Raw genomic sequence first — 12,933 nt, forward strand, 5'->3', positions numbered from 1 at the left:
GCGTTTACCTGCATTGCTAAAAAAAAAAAAAAAAAAGAACTGGACACCTTCAGGGCTGCCTCTTAAAGTTGCAACTGCCCTGTCATTATGATGGCTGTGTATGCTGTACTGCAGACTACCGCCCGCTAGAAAGCCAGAGTGGCGCAGTTTTGTTCTAGCAAATGGTCACTTAGTGTTAAGGCAACCCACACAGTTTGGCGCTTTGCAAATGCCAAATAAGCACGCCATTTCAGCGGTCAAGTTACTAACAGGTTAAATTTGACAGAGGCTTGAGTAAAAACAAGTCATAAACCGATTGCACAAATAGAGTATGATAACGGTCGGGGTAACACTCTTAAAACACAACTGGTACAAACATGTATACGAAATGTACAGTTTGAAATACGTATTTCCAAAATACATCGACTCTGGTGGGACTCGAACCCACAACCTTTGAATTGCTTCACAGCACCCTTAGAAGTCCAACGCGCTATCCATTGCGCCACAGAGCCAACTACCCGCATGGGCATAAATAATCAGGATTATCAACATACGGCCTGGATGGACACGGTGTATGTGTTTAGGAATGCTTTATAAACATGTTGAAAGTTGATATCGTTTTTTAGCGTGGCATCCCATGTACTTCAGTGCTTTGTCAACCTGCCACCTCCCGACATCAGTAGGAGTGGCATTTTGTTGCCTGTTTTGGGGATACTCCTATCAAGAGTACTGCCTACTACACTATGGAAAATCTCAAGAGAAATGCTTTGATGGCTGATCAGTGATGGGCAAAACTCCAGGAAGGGCCCTTTGACACACAGTGGTTGGTCTGTAATAGGTCAGCCTGGCTCCTGGCCCAGAGAGCAGTCACAGCTGTACTATTGCCACTGCTGATCCTTTAAAAGCCTCTCTCTGGTATGTCTCCCTGGGAATGTTCTTGCTTCTTTCCCCCAGCCACCGCCGAGGCCACCCACGTGCCCTATTAACGTGCAAGGCCTTGTCCCATCCAATCTTCCTGCTTCCCTGCGGTTTGCATGTTCTTAACTCAGAGCTCCTTAAACATTTTTTTGAAAAAGAGGAAGATTCTGAAAGTTCAGAAAATGTTTCTAGGCATTTTCCCTCCCTTCAGCAGCAGTGAAACTCTTTCCATAGATGGTGAGAACTGAACAACAGTATTTCACTAAAGTAAAACATAGAACCGACGAGCAAACCAAAAGAGGCTTTTCTGAACAGGTCACATTATAACCGCATCTGGCCTGGCGTTTTCAAGCAATCCTCCAACATGTCATCGTCATGGCAATGGTTTCTTTTCTGACTCGGCTGCATTGAGTGGACATTGTACTTTCTAGGAGTAGCGCCATGATGCCCTCGGGCGACCAATGCGTTTTATAAGTGTAAATAACATAACTAAAACAATGTTGCATGCTTGAAGTCTACAGTTTATCTGAATACAGGAAAGCCTTGTGGCAAAGTACAACATTGGAAGTCATGTTGGTTATGATGGCTCCATTACTTCGGTGCATGTGTTGAGTGAATCGCAGGGTCTATGGTGGAACAGTTACCACTCTGCTCTTTGAATCCTGCGCTCAAATATCGGTGGGATGATTAAGCACGTGACCTCTTAAAAGCCTTGATGGCTATTTCTTACTTTCTATGCTCTCACGTTGTTGAACATGATATACTTTACAATAATGTAATTTTCATTCTTTTTCACTTCAAAATATTGTTCTTTCATATAAATTCGAAATGTTTGAAACACTTCTATATAAAGCACTGAATGCATTATCCATGAAGGGCAAAGCGAAAGGAGGGACTCAAGGACTTATGTTTTTTGTGTTGCAATATGTCAACCTGTCTCTCGCACCAGGTTCAGTCACAGCTCTGCTATTGCAACTGCTGATCAGTTAAAAGCTTGTATTGCATTTTTCTCTGTGGGAATGTTCTTGCCTCTTTCCTCTGGCATCCACTTAAGTGAATCACCTGCTCTGTTAACTTGCTAAAATGACACCTTTCCATGCATCTTTCTACTTGCGTGGTGTTTACCTGTTCTTAATTCAAAGCTTTTTCGAAACATTTTTCAAAAGAAGGACGTTTCTGAAAGTTCAGAATTTTTTCTGGACATTGCCCTCCCACCAGCAGCAGCAAATCTCTTTCCATTTCGCTTACGCGAGCTGACCCAGTATTTCAATAAGAGCACCTGGAGACTGACTGCCCCTGGGTGGTAGCGGTGTGCGGTATAAATCAACATAACATAACATTAACATAAAACATTTTGAATCTCCCAGACCTGTGACGTCAGTTAATCTATACCCTTGCCCAAAGGCAATTACTGTTTTTTATGGCCTGCCCTTGTCATCAAATCCTTCGAGCATGGCCAATTCCCCTCGTACTATGGCTGCCTGAAGCTGTAAGGGAAAAATCTGTCCCCCTCTTCGTCCATGGGGATCTGTGGCCTGAACAAAAGTTCATCAGGTATCCTCCTAATCTTCCCACTAAGCTGGGTAGCCACGTTAACAAAATGGGTACCCCATAAAGAAAGAGTTCTGGCTCTAACGGCATTCCTCACATTCTTCACAGAGCTATCCGTCCTGTAAATGGAATGATACATTTGCCCACGTTTAAATAATATATCCCTGGTATGGAACACACTATAACTTTATCAGTAAAAGAAATCGTCATATTCAGCTTTGTCATTAAATCTCGACCCAGAATATTAACTGGTGTCTGCCTTGAATACAATAAAGGTATAAAACATATCACATTCTCCTATAGAGACTGGCAATTAATCAGTAAAAGGAACTCTACTTGCAGCTCCAGAGAAGTCTTGCGCATTCTCTACTAAAACAGAACAAGATTTGCCTCCTACGGTAACATCAAACCATGGTTCTTGTTGTCTCGGGAGGATAGCTCAGGGGCAACGTGCTTGCCTTGGAAGCAAGACGACACGGAGCAACACAGCTTCGATCCCTGGGTCCGTGCTTAGAAACCTCTGGGTATTAAGCGCATTATAAATAACATCTCATATCGATATCTTGAGGATTTGGTGTCACTGATAGTACTGAACACATCAAGTCAGCCTGTGAGCTGTCCTATTGTGGATACATGCTTATTCCCGTGCCTATAAAAGGACTTCCTCATGCGTCAGTGACACCCCCTACCCTAAGCATCAATAACTGTCCCATGTTTGCACTCTGCTGTATCTGCATGGGTGCGTGCTGTGGGATGTATTTACCCATGCATCCGAGCCCTACCTCAAAACTGTGCAGTACTGACATGGAAAACATCATGATGGCCAGAGTTTCCCAGAAAATGTACAGGGAAATGCAGGAAGAATAGGCTGCCACTCATTTTTACCGATGTTATGGGCACAGAAGGACACTGCCTAAAACCACCATTGGACTACCCACACAGTAGTTTGAAACCATCGGGAGTGGCAATGCTGATTGCCAAAAGCAAACCCATAACTGTTGGGAATTCATTTTCTTAAATCCCAAAAAGGGGTGCAGTACCAGTACTCACCACTATCCAAAAGCCGGCGTTTTAAAACAACACCAGATTTTACTTTTTTGTGTAAAACTGAATAAGTGAACCCAAGGCAAGCCAAAGAAAGACTTACTGAGAGGTGGATACAATGTAAAGTTATATTCTGAAGTGACTTGAAGGTTTATAACAAGACTGGCTTAGCTGTGGATTTCAGCAGTTTAAGTAAATTTGGACTGAAAGACACTACAAATCTAAATGTTTAAAAGAAATGAGTGACCTACTTTGAGTGTCACATAGGTTGCAATTGTTTAAATGTCATAGTTTTGAACTTAGAATCAGCATTCTAGCTGCATATGTAAAAAAATGTATTGACTTAAACTGGGGAACAAAAAGTGACATTTTATCTGAAACTTGGCTTAAGGAACTGAATTCTGCCTGGCAACTACCCCCATCAGGAGTGAAACTTGAGTCACAGCTGTGTTCCCAGGCCTATCTGCCTTTTGCTGGCCACACTAAGGATATGCCATCTCCCTGATAATTGAATTAAGGGGAGCCCCACAGAACACAGGAGCTCTGAACAATGCAACCCACTTCACCCAGGCAGATGGTTTATTACAGAGGTCGTAAAACAGCTTCCTCTTGGCAGAAGCTGGGAGGGGCACTGCCTGTGAGAGCAAGCTGGCTTGGCAGAACTGGAAAAACCAGAAATTCAACCTTGTGCTGGGGGAAACCACACCCCTTTGGGGGCCAGAACATAACTTTAAAAAGAAGGATCATTCATAGAGCGGCATGTGAAAATTTTATCAATGATACCATAATTCTTGTGATTTTTCTGCCCACATTTTAAGAGGTTTTTCGAACCGGTGGCATGTTCAGGGGGGTTTTAGCGGAAAAGAGGATATTACTCAAAATGTGTGCATGTGAAAAATCTGACACTTCATCAATTAATGTCCATACTCCTTGCGCACATGTGTGTAAATTTGGGTTAATGTCAGAAATTGCAAAATCAGTTAAAAGTGCAAAATATTGCCATTTCTGAATGCAAGCCCCCAGGAAGAGCAAAGTTTGGACAGGGTATATCTCCTGTGATATGTGATGTGTGCATGTAATTTTAAACCAATGTTTACCTGTGCAAATATGTCTTTTGTTATCAAATCTAGATTTGTGTGCAAGTTGACAGGAGGAGTGGACTCTCTGCAAGCCATAAAATGACATCGCTCTGACTCACAGTTCTTTCCCCAATCATGGGAGAGGGGAGAATTGGGCCAATGGCAAGTGGAGAGGGGCTGGCTAGTGATGCTGCTCACACACACCCATTTTCAAAACACATAAAAGCAGAGAGACAGGACAGATAGGGACTTTCAAATCCATTTGCAGCTGGAAGCTCTGCCGGGAAAATCCATACTTTACCTCCATCAATCTCCAGAGAAAGCTGTGCAGAAAGATCCAGACTTTAAATCCCTCAATCTTCAGAATCCAGAGAGAGAGCAGACCCAGATCACTGTGAAGTGCAGAGACCAGTGTCCCGTCTAAAACCTGACCAGATCCATGGCGAGGCCCATTTCACTCAAGAATATAGTGTGAGTACCTAGAAAACTGTGCAGAACCAATCTCCTCGTTAAAATAATATAATTCAATCTAGCTTAATCTAAGTAGAACTGTCTCCTAACTGTCACCTGTCATTTGCAAAGCTGTCACCTGTCATTTTCTAGTTGCAAGCGGCACTTGTCTTTTTGAACTTTAAAATTTCAAATCTGAAAAACGACCTTTATTTAATCGCTCATATCTCCGTGACCGTTTGTGCTAGAGACATGCAGTAACTTTCATCTGGAAGCTGAGATCCTAGGCTTTCCTAGGACCCCAAAACGATATTGCTAGCCCTTGTAGTTCCTCTGTAATCGCACCAGACGCATTCGCGAATTTTACAGCGATTTGCAAATTTCTCCACTTGCAAAAAGATAGCTGCTTTTGCTTTCCTCTGAAAGAAATTCGTTTAACCTGCTAATCATTCCTGAATCATTGCAAGAGTGAGCCTGGACTAATATTAACTAGATACCACTCACCCTGAACCTCTGAAAGGGAATTAAAAGCATTTCCAGCATATTTCTCATCCATTGCTAGCACAAATAAAAGCATTTGGGCCTGTGTTTTCAAAACTCCTATCTGTTTTCTTTAAGCGTGCTTGGGGGGGATTGAACTGAATTACATTGATTGCATTTCTGAGAACTGTGTGCTTTCCTCCCATTTCCTTGCATTGCATAAAGAGGGGGGGAGTGAATAGCCAGAGAAAAGTGATTACATTGTTTGGTTGAAATCATATTGAGTATTTTCTGTACTGCATTCATTGAATATTGCATCCACCTGAGCTTACATAAAGCATTCTGTACCACCTTCTTCTTTTGTTCCTATTCACCTGTGTGCTACCTTATCCATTTCATGTCAACTCCTTATTGATTATAGAGAAGCGTGTTGGTGCCAGATTCTCCGTTGTTAATCTTTATCATATCAGATTAAGTGTGCTATTCAATTATTAATTTATTATAAAGTGTGATATATATATCTATTGTTTAAATTATCAAATAAACCTTTTAACTTGCAAAACAGAACTACTTCTTGGCTCAGTGGGGTCAGGAGGATTCCAAGAGAGGGGTGTTATATAGGGGTAGTCATCCAGAACGCATGAACTGGACATAAAGATATATCAATAAGGGTTTTCATTCAGTATTATAGACTAGGCGTTGACTTAGCTGTAGTGTTGAATTGAATCCTCTTACAGTGCTGTGACTGTCCTTGTGGTGGATTCACTGGTGCTTGCTGTGGTTGCAAAGCCTGCTGCGTTTGCGGCACTTGCACTTGATACACTGTCTGATCTTGGGAAAACCCGTCCCTATTTTGTGAGCTATATGCTGGAGGATAAGCTGTCCCCCCTCTTGAGAATTGCCCATTCTGTACATACCCTTGGCTCCCACATGTTCACGCAATGTGCCCTGTCATACCACATGTCCAACATAAAGGAGGGAGTCTTCTCATTTGTCCTCATTGCATATTTTGATTGTCATTCTGCATATTCTGAAACCCACCTTGGTTATTTTGAAAATCACCCTGATTATTCTGGAAACCACCTCTCCCTCTGAAACCGGTTCCTCTGCCTCTCGGCACGGACCCATTCCCTCGTTGATCCGATTGGCATTGATTATTCGCCTGAGGCATACCCACAGCTTGCTGTGTTCCTAGCCCCTCTCTGCTTGTCAGTACTGCTCCTTCTATGGCATATTTTGATTATTTCTTCAGGGCTAACTCAGCCTCCTCAAGCTTCCAAGTATCCTCCTTCTTCTTATTTTTCTCCTGCAGCAATCGGCAATGATGCACGATAGTCAACTGTATTTCTGCCCAGGGCTTTGCTTCCATTCCCACTTGTTTCTTAAGGTGTCTCTGTACCTGTTCTGGCAATCCCTGACACAAAATGTGGTAAAATACTGGCACTGATTTTCCCCACGGCTCTCGAGTTTCCAAAGGCCACCATCCCTGAAAATGCTGAATGTAAGCAAGCGGATCCTTGTCATCTTTCATCTTACGTTCCATAATTGCACCCATATCTGACGTATCAGTATACTGTACCCTGAATGCTTTCCAAACAGCCGCCCTTCAATTATTACTTGGTGCTCGGTCATGAGCTGTGTTCTGTGCCGTGACACTCGAATAACCTGCTCTTGTCCAAATGTCATCAGCTCTTTCGGCAATAATGGCTGCTAGGAAACCCCTAATGTCCCCTATAGCCAGCCTATTTCCTCCTATCATCTTTTCTAGCTCATAAATTCATTTTCCCGCAGCCGCTGTTAAACTAGGGAGATTGCATCTTAAATTATCCTTGTCCATCTGGGGCAATACCTGTCCATTCGCTCTGTACGAGCGTAACCTCGTCAGCTTTATCATTTTCTCCTTTCCATCTCTTAATCTCCGTTCTATATCTAAGGATTCATTTGATCATTTGATTTTCTCCTCTTTGTCTTGTAAGACCTTAAAGGTCTCCTCCTTTCCTTTAGTCCTTTCTCTTTCTGGACTCTCGTCACTGCTAAAGACATGTAACCCGGATTACTGTATCCTGTTGCCGCTTTTAGTTCCCTTAATGGATACAATCCTTCATCTTTTGTACTATCGACATTTCCTTCAGGCGCAGTGGGGGAGCAGAAGGATCAACACCTTCCTCCCTGCACTGATTAAGCATCCAATCCTCAGGAGGTGTACCTTCTCGTTCCTCCTGGTACATCTTCCAAAGCTCTAGGCTAGCTAACCTTTTCTCCAATTTCTTCCCTGTGTACGCAGCGTGCAAGTATGTGGTCATGTGTGGCAAAACCACTTTTGACAGCGATCCCCCTTGTGGCCATGGCATGAACATTTTGTCTGTGGTACCCTTAACCCATTCCGCACTGTACTGTTTGAGCTTAGGTGGATGTTTTGGCAGTTGCTTGCTTGACTTAGGCACAGAGAGAAAAACGTTTATTTTCCCAAGATCATGCCATCTTTTTATGTGAGGAATCAGGCTCTCCTGTTTCCAAAATATACATCTGTGCCTGCAACAGGTTGACAAAAGTATAACTCACCAAGCTGCCCACCCAAATACTTATTATTGTGTATTGGAAAGAAATGTTTGGAATACATTTGATTGTTTAAGCAGGGGACATGATTCAACATACCTTTTGGAGACTCAGCGCCCAACAAATCTCCCCACGCATAAAAAGTGTCAGCCTATCAATCGTTTGTCTTTTCTGTGAAACAACCGAGGCTCATAAGTGAACCTGACAATATATCAGGGAAAATAACTGTATTAGGAAAAAAAAGCATGGATCACTTTTAGAGGAGACACCAGCACTAGAGAGAATACACAGCTCCCAAAGACAATGCAGTAAAAAAGGCTGATAACTTTTGAAATGATCCTGTGCTATTCCACAGAATGGAATTGAAAATGAAAGGAAAGAAAGACACTGTGAGTTTAGTTTTGAGAATGGGACAAACTTCAGCAAACAAACACAAAGCAACAGAGGTAATGAACTGCGGCATTTATTTATTTATTTACGCATTTATGAAGCGCGCCAAGGAGAGAAAATGAGATCCATCGTGTAAAAGCTTGGGCCCAGGTTATATGGCTGTGGCTACATGCAGCTTCCAGTCCCTTAAACTGTGCGGCTCTGGCGGATGACAATGAGGAGAGAATGTCCCTGCGAGGAGGGTTCGGGGGGTGCGTATCAGACACTTCATCTGCCCCAGCTGGACATCCTTTACACCGCCCCTTTCTGTTTATTAGAGCTGCACTATCGTCACTGTGTATTCATTTATATTACAGTGGTAATTATGTACTGTAGAGGGTGAGTGTTCAAATAGAGCTGGAGACCAGTCTATGCGTGCGTCAGATGGGTATAGAGGGTGTATGAGTAACAGTGGCCCAGGTGGGCTGCTGGGGGCAGGCACGGATGGTGGCATCATGTGGGAATCTCTGAGGCTGACTTGGCGCGGTTTTCTGGCAAGAGGGTAGGCTTTACCTGCCTGCCGCATTAAAATAACCCAGAAAAGCGCTCTCCTCCAAAGTTTTTGGAAGAGATCAAAAAGCAGCAGTATTACTCTGGTGACAATCTAGAGTATTCCTCACCACCCTGGGTGATATGGATTTCACCACATCACCTGCTCGGGATTCTTCCATGAAGTCTTCAAATTAAGACCAGAGTAGGCTTTGATATCGACTGGACAGTTCCAATCCTTGCAAGGAAGAAAGGACAGAAGCACTCAACAGCAAGCATGGTGTAGAAAAAGACACGATAAGATAAACAGCAACTCCCTTTATAGTGACTTATTGGACTGCGACACCGTTTGCTGCATCGACCTCGTGGCGCAACGGTAGCGCGTCTGACTCCAGATCAGAAGGTTGCGTGTTCAAATCACGTCGGGGTCAATTAGCCTTTTCTATTTCAAAAGTAAGGATTGCAAGTTTGTTAGCTTCCGAACTGTCTTTAAAATCAATCGTGGTACACGTTTTCTAGAAATTCAATTTTTAAATTATGTTTTTAGAACACCTAGGTCAATGTATTCTTATTTTCTGCAACAACAACAAAAAAATGTCGTTTTTGCAGACAAACACTAGTAGTCTGCTGATTTACAGGCCAAATATTATGACCTTCCACCGATTAGTCACACACAGCACATTGCAAACCCACATATCGCGTTTACCTGCATTGCTAATAAAAAAAAAAAAAAAAAGAACTGGACACCTTCAGGGCTGCCTCTTAAAGTTGCAACTGCACTGTCATTATGATGGCTGTGTATGCTGTACTGCAGACTACCGCCCGCTAGAAAGCCAGAGTGGCGCAGTTTTGTTCTAGCAAATGGTCACTTAGTGTTAAGGCAACCCACACAGTTTGGCGCTTTGCAAATGCCAAATAAGCACGCCATTTCAGCGGTCAAGTTACTAACAGGTTAAATTTGACAGAGGCTTGAGTAAAAACAAGTCATAAACCGATTGCACAAATAGAGTATGATAACGGTCGGGGTAACACTCTTAAAACACAACTGGTACAAACATGTATACGAAATGTACAGTTTGAAATACGTATTTCCAAAATACATCGACTCTGGTGGGACTCGAACCCACAACCTTTGAATTGCTTCACAGCACCCTTAGAAGTCCAACGCGCTATCCATTGCGCCACAGAGCCAACTACCCGCATGGGCAAAATAATCAGGATTATCAACATACGGCCTGGATGGACACGGTGTATGTGTTTAGGAATGCTTTATAAACATGTTGAAAGTTGATATCGTTTTTTAGCGTGGCATCCCATGTACTTCAGTGCTTTGTCAACCTGCCACCTCCCGACATCAGTAGGAGTGGCATTTTGTTGCCTGTTTTGGGGATACTCCTATCAAGAGTACTGCCTACTACACTATGGAAAATCTCAAGAGAAATGCTTTGATGGCTGATCAGTGATGGGCAAAACTCCAGGAAGGGCCCTTTGACACACAGTGGTTGGTCTGTAATAGGTCAGCCTGGCTCCTGGCCCAGAGTGCAGTCACAGCTGTACTATTGCCACTGCTGATCCTTTAAAAGCCTCTCTCTGGTATGTCTCCCTGGGAATGTTCTTGCTTCTTTCCCCCAGCCACCGCCGAGGCCACCCACGTGCCCTATTAACGTGCAAGGCCTTGTCCCATCCAATCTTCCTGCTTCCCTGCGGTTTGCATGTTCTTAACTCAGAGCTCCTTAAACATTTTTTTGAAAAAGAGGAAGATTCTGAAAGTTCAGAAAATGTTTCTAGGAATTTTCCCTCCCTTCAGCAGCAGTGAAACTCTTTCCATAGATGGTGAGAACTGAACAACAGTATTTCACTAAAGTAAAACATAGAACCGACGAGCAAACCAAAAGAGGCTTTTCTGAACAGGTCACATTATAACCGCATCTGGCCTGGCGTTTTCAAGCAATCCTCCAACATGTCATCGTCATGGCAATGGTTTCTTTTCTGACTCGGCTGCATTGAGTGGACATTGTACTTTCTAGGAGTAGCGCCATGATGCCCTCGGGCGACCAATGCGTTTTATAAGTGTAAATAACATAACTAAAACAATGTTGCATGCTTGAAGTCTACAGTTTATCTGAATACAGGAAAGCCTTGTGGCAAAGTACAACATTGGAAGTCATGTTGGTTATGATGGCTCCATTACTTCGGTGCATGTGTTGAGTGAATCGCAGGGTCTATGGTGGAACAGTTACCACTCTGCTCTTTGAATCCTGCGCTCAAATATCGGTGGGATGATTAAGCACGTGACCTCTTAAAAGCCTTGATGGCTATTTCTTACTTTCTATGCTCTCACGTTGTTGAACATGATATACTTTACAATAATGTAATTTTCATTCTTTTTCACTTCAAAATATTGTTCTTTCATATAAATTCGAAATGTTTGAAACACTTCTATATAAAGCACTGAATGCATTATCCATGAAGGGCAAAGCGAAAGGAGGGACTCAAGGACTTATGTTTTTTGTGTTGCAATATGTCAACCTGTCTCTCGCACCAGGTTCAGTCACAGCTCTGCTATTGCAACTGCTGATCAGTTAAAAGCTTGTATTGCATTTTTCTCTGTGGGAATGTTCTTGCCTCTTTCCTCTGGCATCCACTTAAGTGAATCACCTGCTCTGTTAACTTGCTAAAATGACACCTTTCCATGCATCTTTCTACTTGCGTGGTGTTTACCTGTTCTTAATTCAAAGCTTTTTCGAAACATTTTTCAAAAGAAGGACGTTTCTGAAAGTTCAGAATTTTTTCTGGACATTGCCCTCCCACCAGCAGCAGCAAATCTCTTTCCATTTCGCTTACGCGAGCTGACCCAGTATTTCAATAAGAGCACCTGGAGACTGACTGCCCCTGGGTGGTAGCGGTGTGCGGTATAAATCAACATAACATAACATTAACATAAAACATTTTGAATCTCCCAGACCTGTGACGTCAGTTAATCTATACCCTTGCCCAAAGGCAATTACTGTTTTTTATGGCCTGCCCTTGTCATCAAATCCTTCGAGCATGGCCAATTCCCCTCGTACTATGGCTGCCTGAAGCTGTAAGGGAAAAATCTGTCCCCCTCTTCGTCCATGGGGATCTGTGGCCTGAACAAAAGTTCATCAGGTATCCTCCTAATCTTCCCACTAAGCTGGGTAGCCACGTTAACAAAATGGGTACCCCATAAAGAAAGAGTTCTGGCTCTAACGGCATTCCTCACATTCTTCACAGAGCTATCCGTCCTGTAAATGGAATGATACATTTGCCCACGTTTAAATAATATATCCCTGGTATGGAACACACTATACCTTTATCAGTAAAAGAAATCGTCATATTCAGCTTTGTCATTAAATCTCGACCCAGAATATTAAATGGTGTCTGCCTTGAATACAATAAAGGTATAAAACATATCACATTCTCCTATAGAGACTGGCAATTAATCAGTAAAAGGAACTCTACTTGCAGCTCCAGAGAAGTCTTGCGCATTCTCTACTAAAACAGAACAAGATTTGCCTCCTCCGGTAACATCAAACCATGGTTCTTGTTGTCTCGGGAGGATAGCTCAGGGGCAACGTGCTTGCCTTGGAAGCAAGACGACACGGAGCAACACAGCTTCGATCCCTGGGTCCGTGCTTAGAAACCTCTGGGTATTAAGCGCATTATAAATAACATCTCATATCGATATCTTGAGGATTTGGTGTCACTGATAGTACTGAACACATCAAGTCAGCCTGTGAGCTGTCCTATTGTGGATACATGCTTATTCCCGTGCCTATAAAAGGACTTCCTCATGCGTCAGTGACACCCCCTACCCTAAGCATCAATAACTGTCCCATGTTTGCACTCTGCTGTATCTGCATGGGTGCGTGCTGTGGGATGTATTTACCCATGCATCCGAGCCCTACCTCAAAACTGTGCAGTACTGACATGGAAA

The 12,933-nt window shown here is 43.0% G+C and overlaps 3 non-coding genes across 3 annotated transcripts; 1 reads left to right on the top strand and 2 right to left on the bottom strand.

Annotated features, from left to right (window-relative positions):
- Positions 1-402: 402 nt before the first annotated feature.
- Positions 403-491, bottom strand: TRNAR-UCU (transfer RNA arginine (anticodon UCU)). The gene is given in 2 exon segments: positions 403-438; positions 455-491. It is a non-coding gene; the product is annotated as a tRNA-Arg (tRNA).
- Positions 492-9,334: 8,843 nt separating this feature from the next.
- On the top strand, positions 9,335-9,406 carry TRNAW-CCA (transfer RNA tryptophan (anticodon CCA)). Its single transcript has one exon. It is a non-coding gene; the product is annotated as a tRNA-Trp (tRNA).
- A 671-nt stretch (positions 9,407-10,077) lies between these two features.
- On the bottom strand, positions 10,078-10,166 carry TRNAR-UCU (transfer RNA arginine (anticodon UCU)). The gene is given in 2 exon segments: positions 10,078-10,113; positions 10,130-10,166. It is a non-coding gene; the product is annotated as a tRNA-Arg (tRNA).
- Between the last annotated feature and the right edge of the window lie 2,767 nt (positions 10,167-12,933).

This window comes from Ambystoma mexicanum, assembly GCF_040938575.1.
Source record: "Ambystoma mexicanum isolate Mex_15411 chromosome 12 unlocalized genomic scaffold, UKY_AmexF1_1 Mex_chr12_unloc.2, whole genome shotgun sequence".
In the NCBI taxonomy this organism is placed as follows: domain Eukaryota; kingdom Metazoa; phylum Chordata; class Amphibia; order Caudata; family Ambystomatidae; genus Ambystoma; species Ambystoma mexicanum.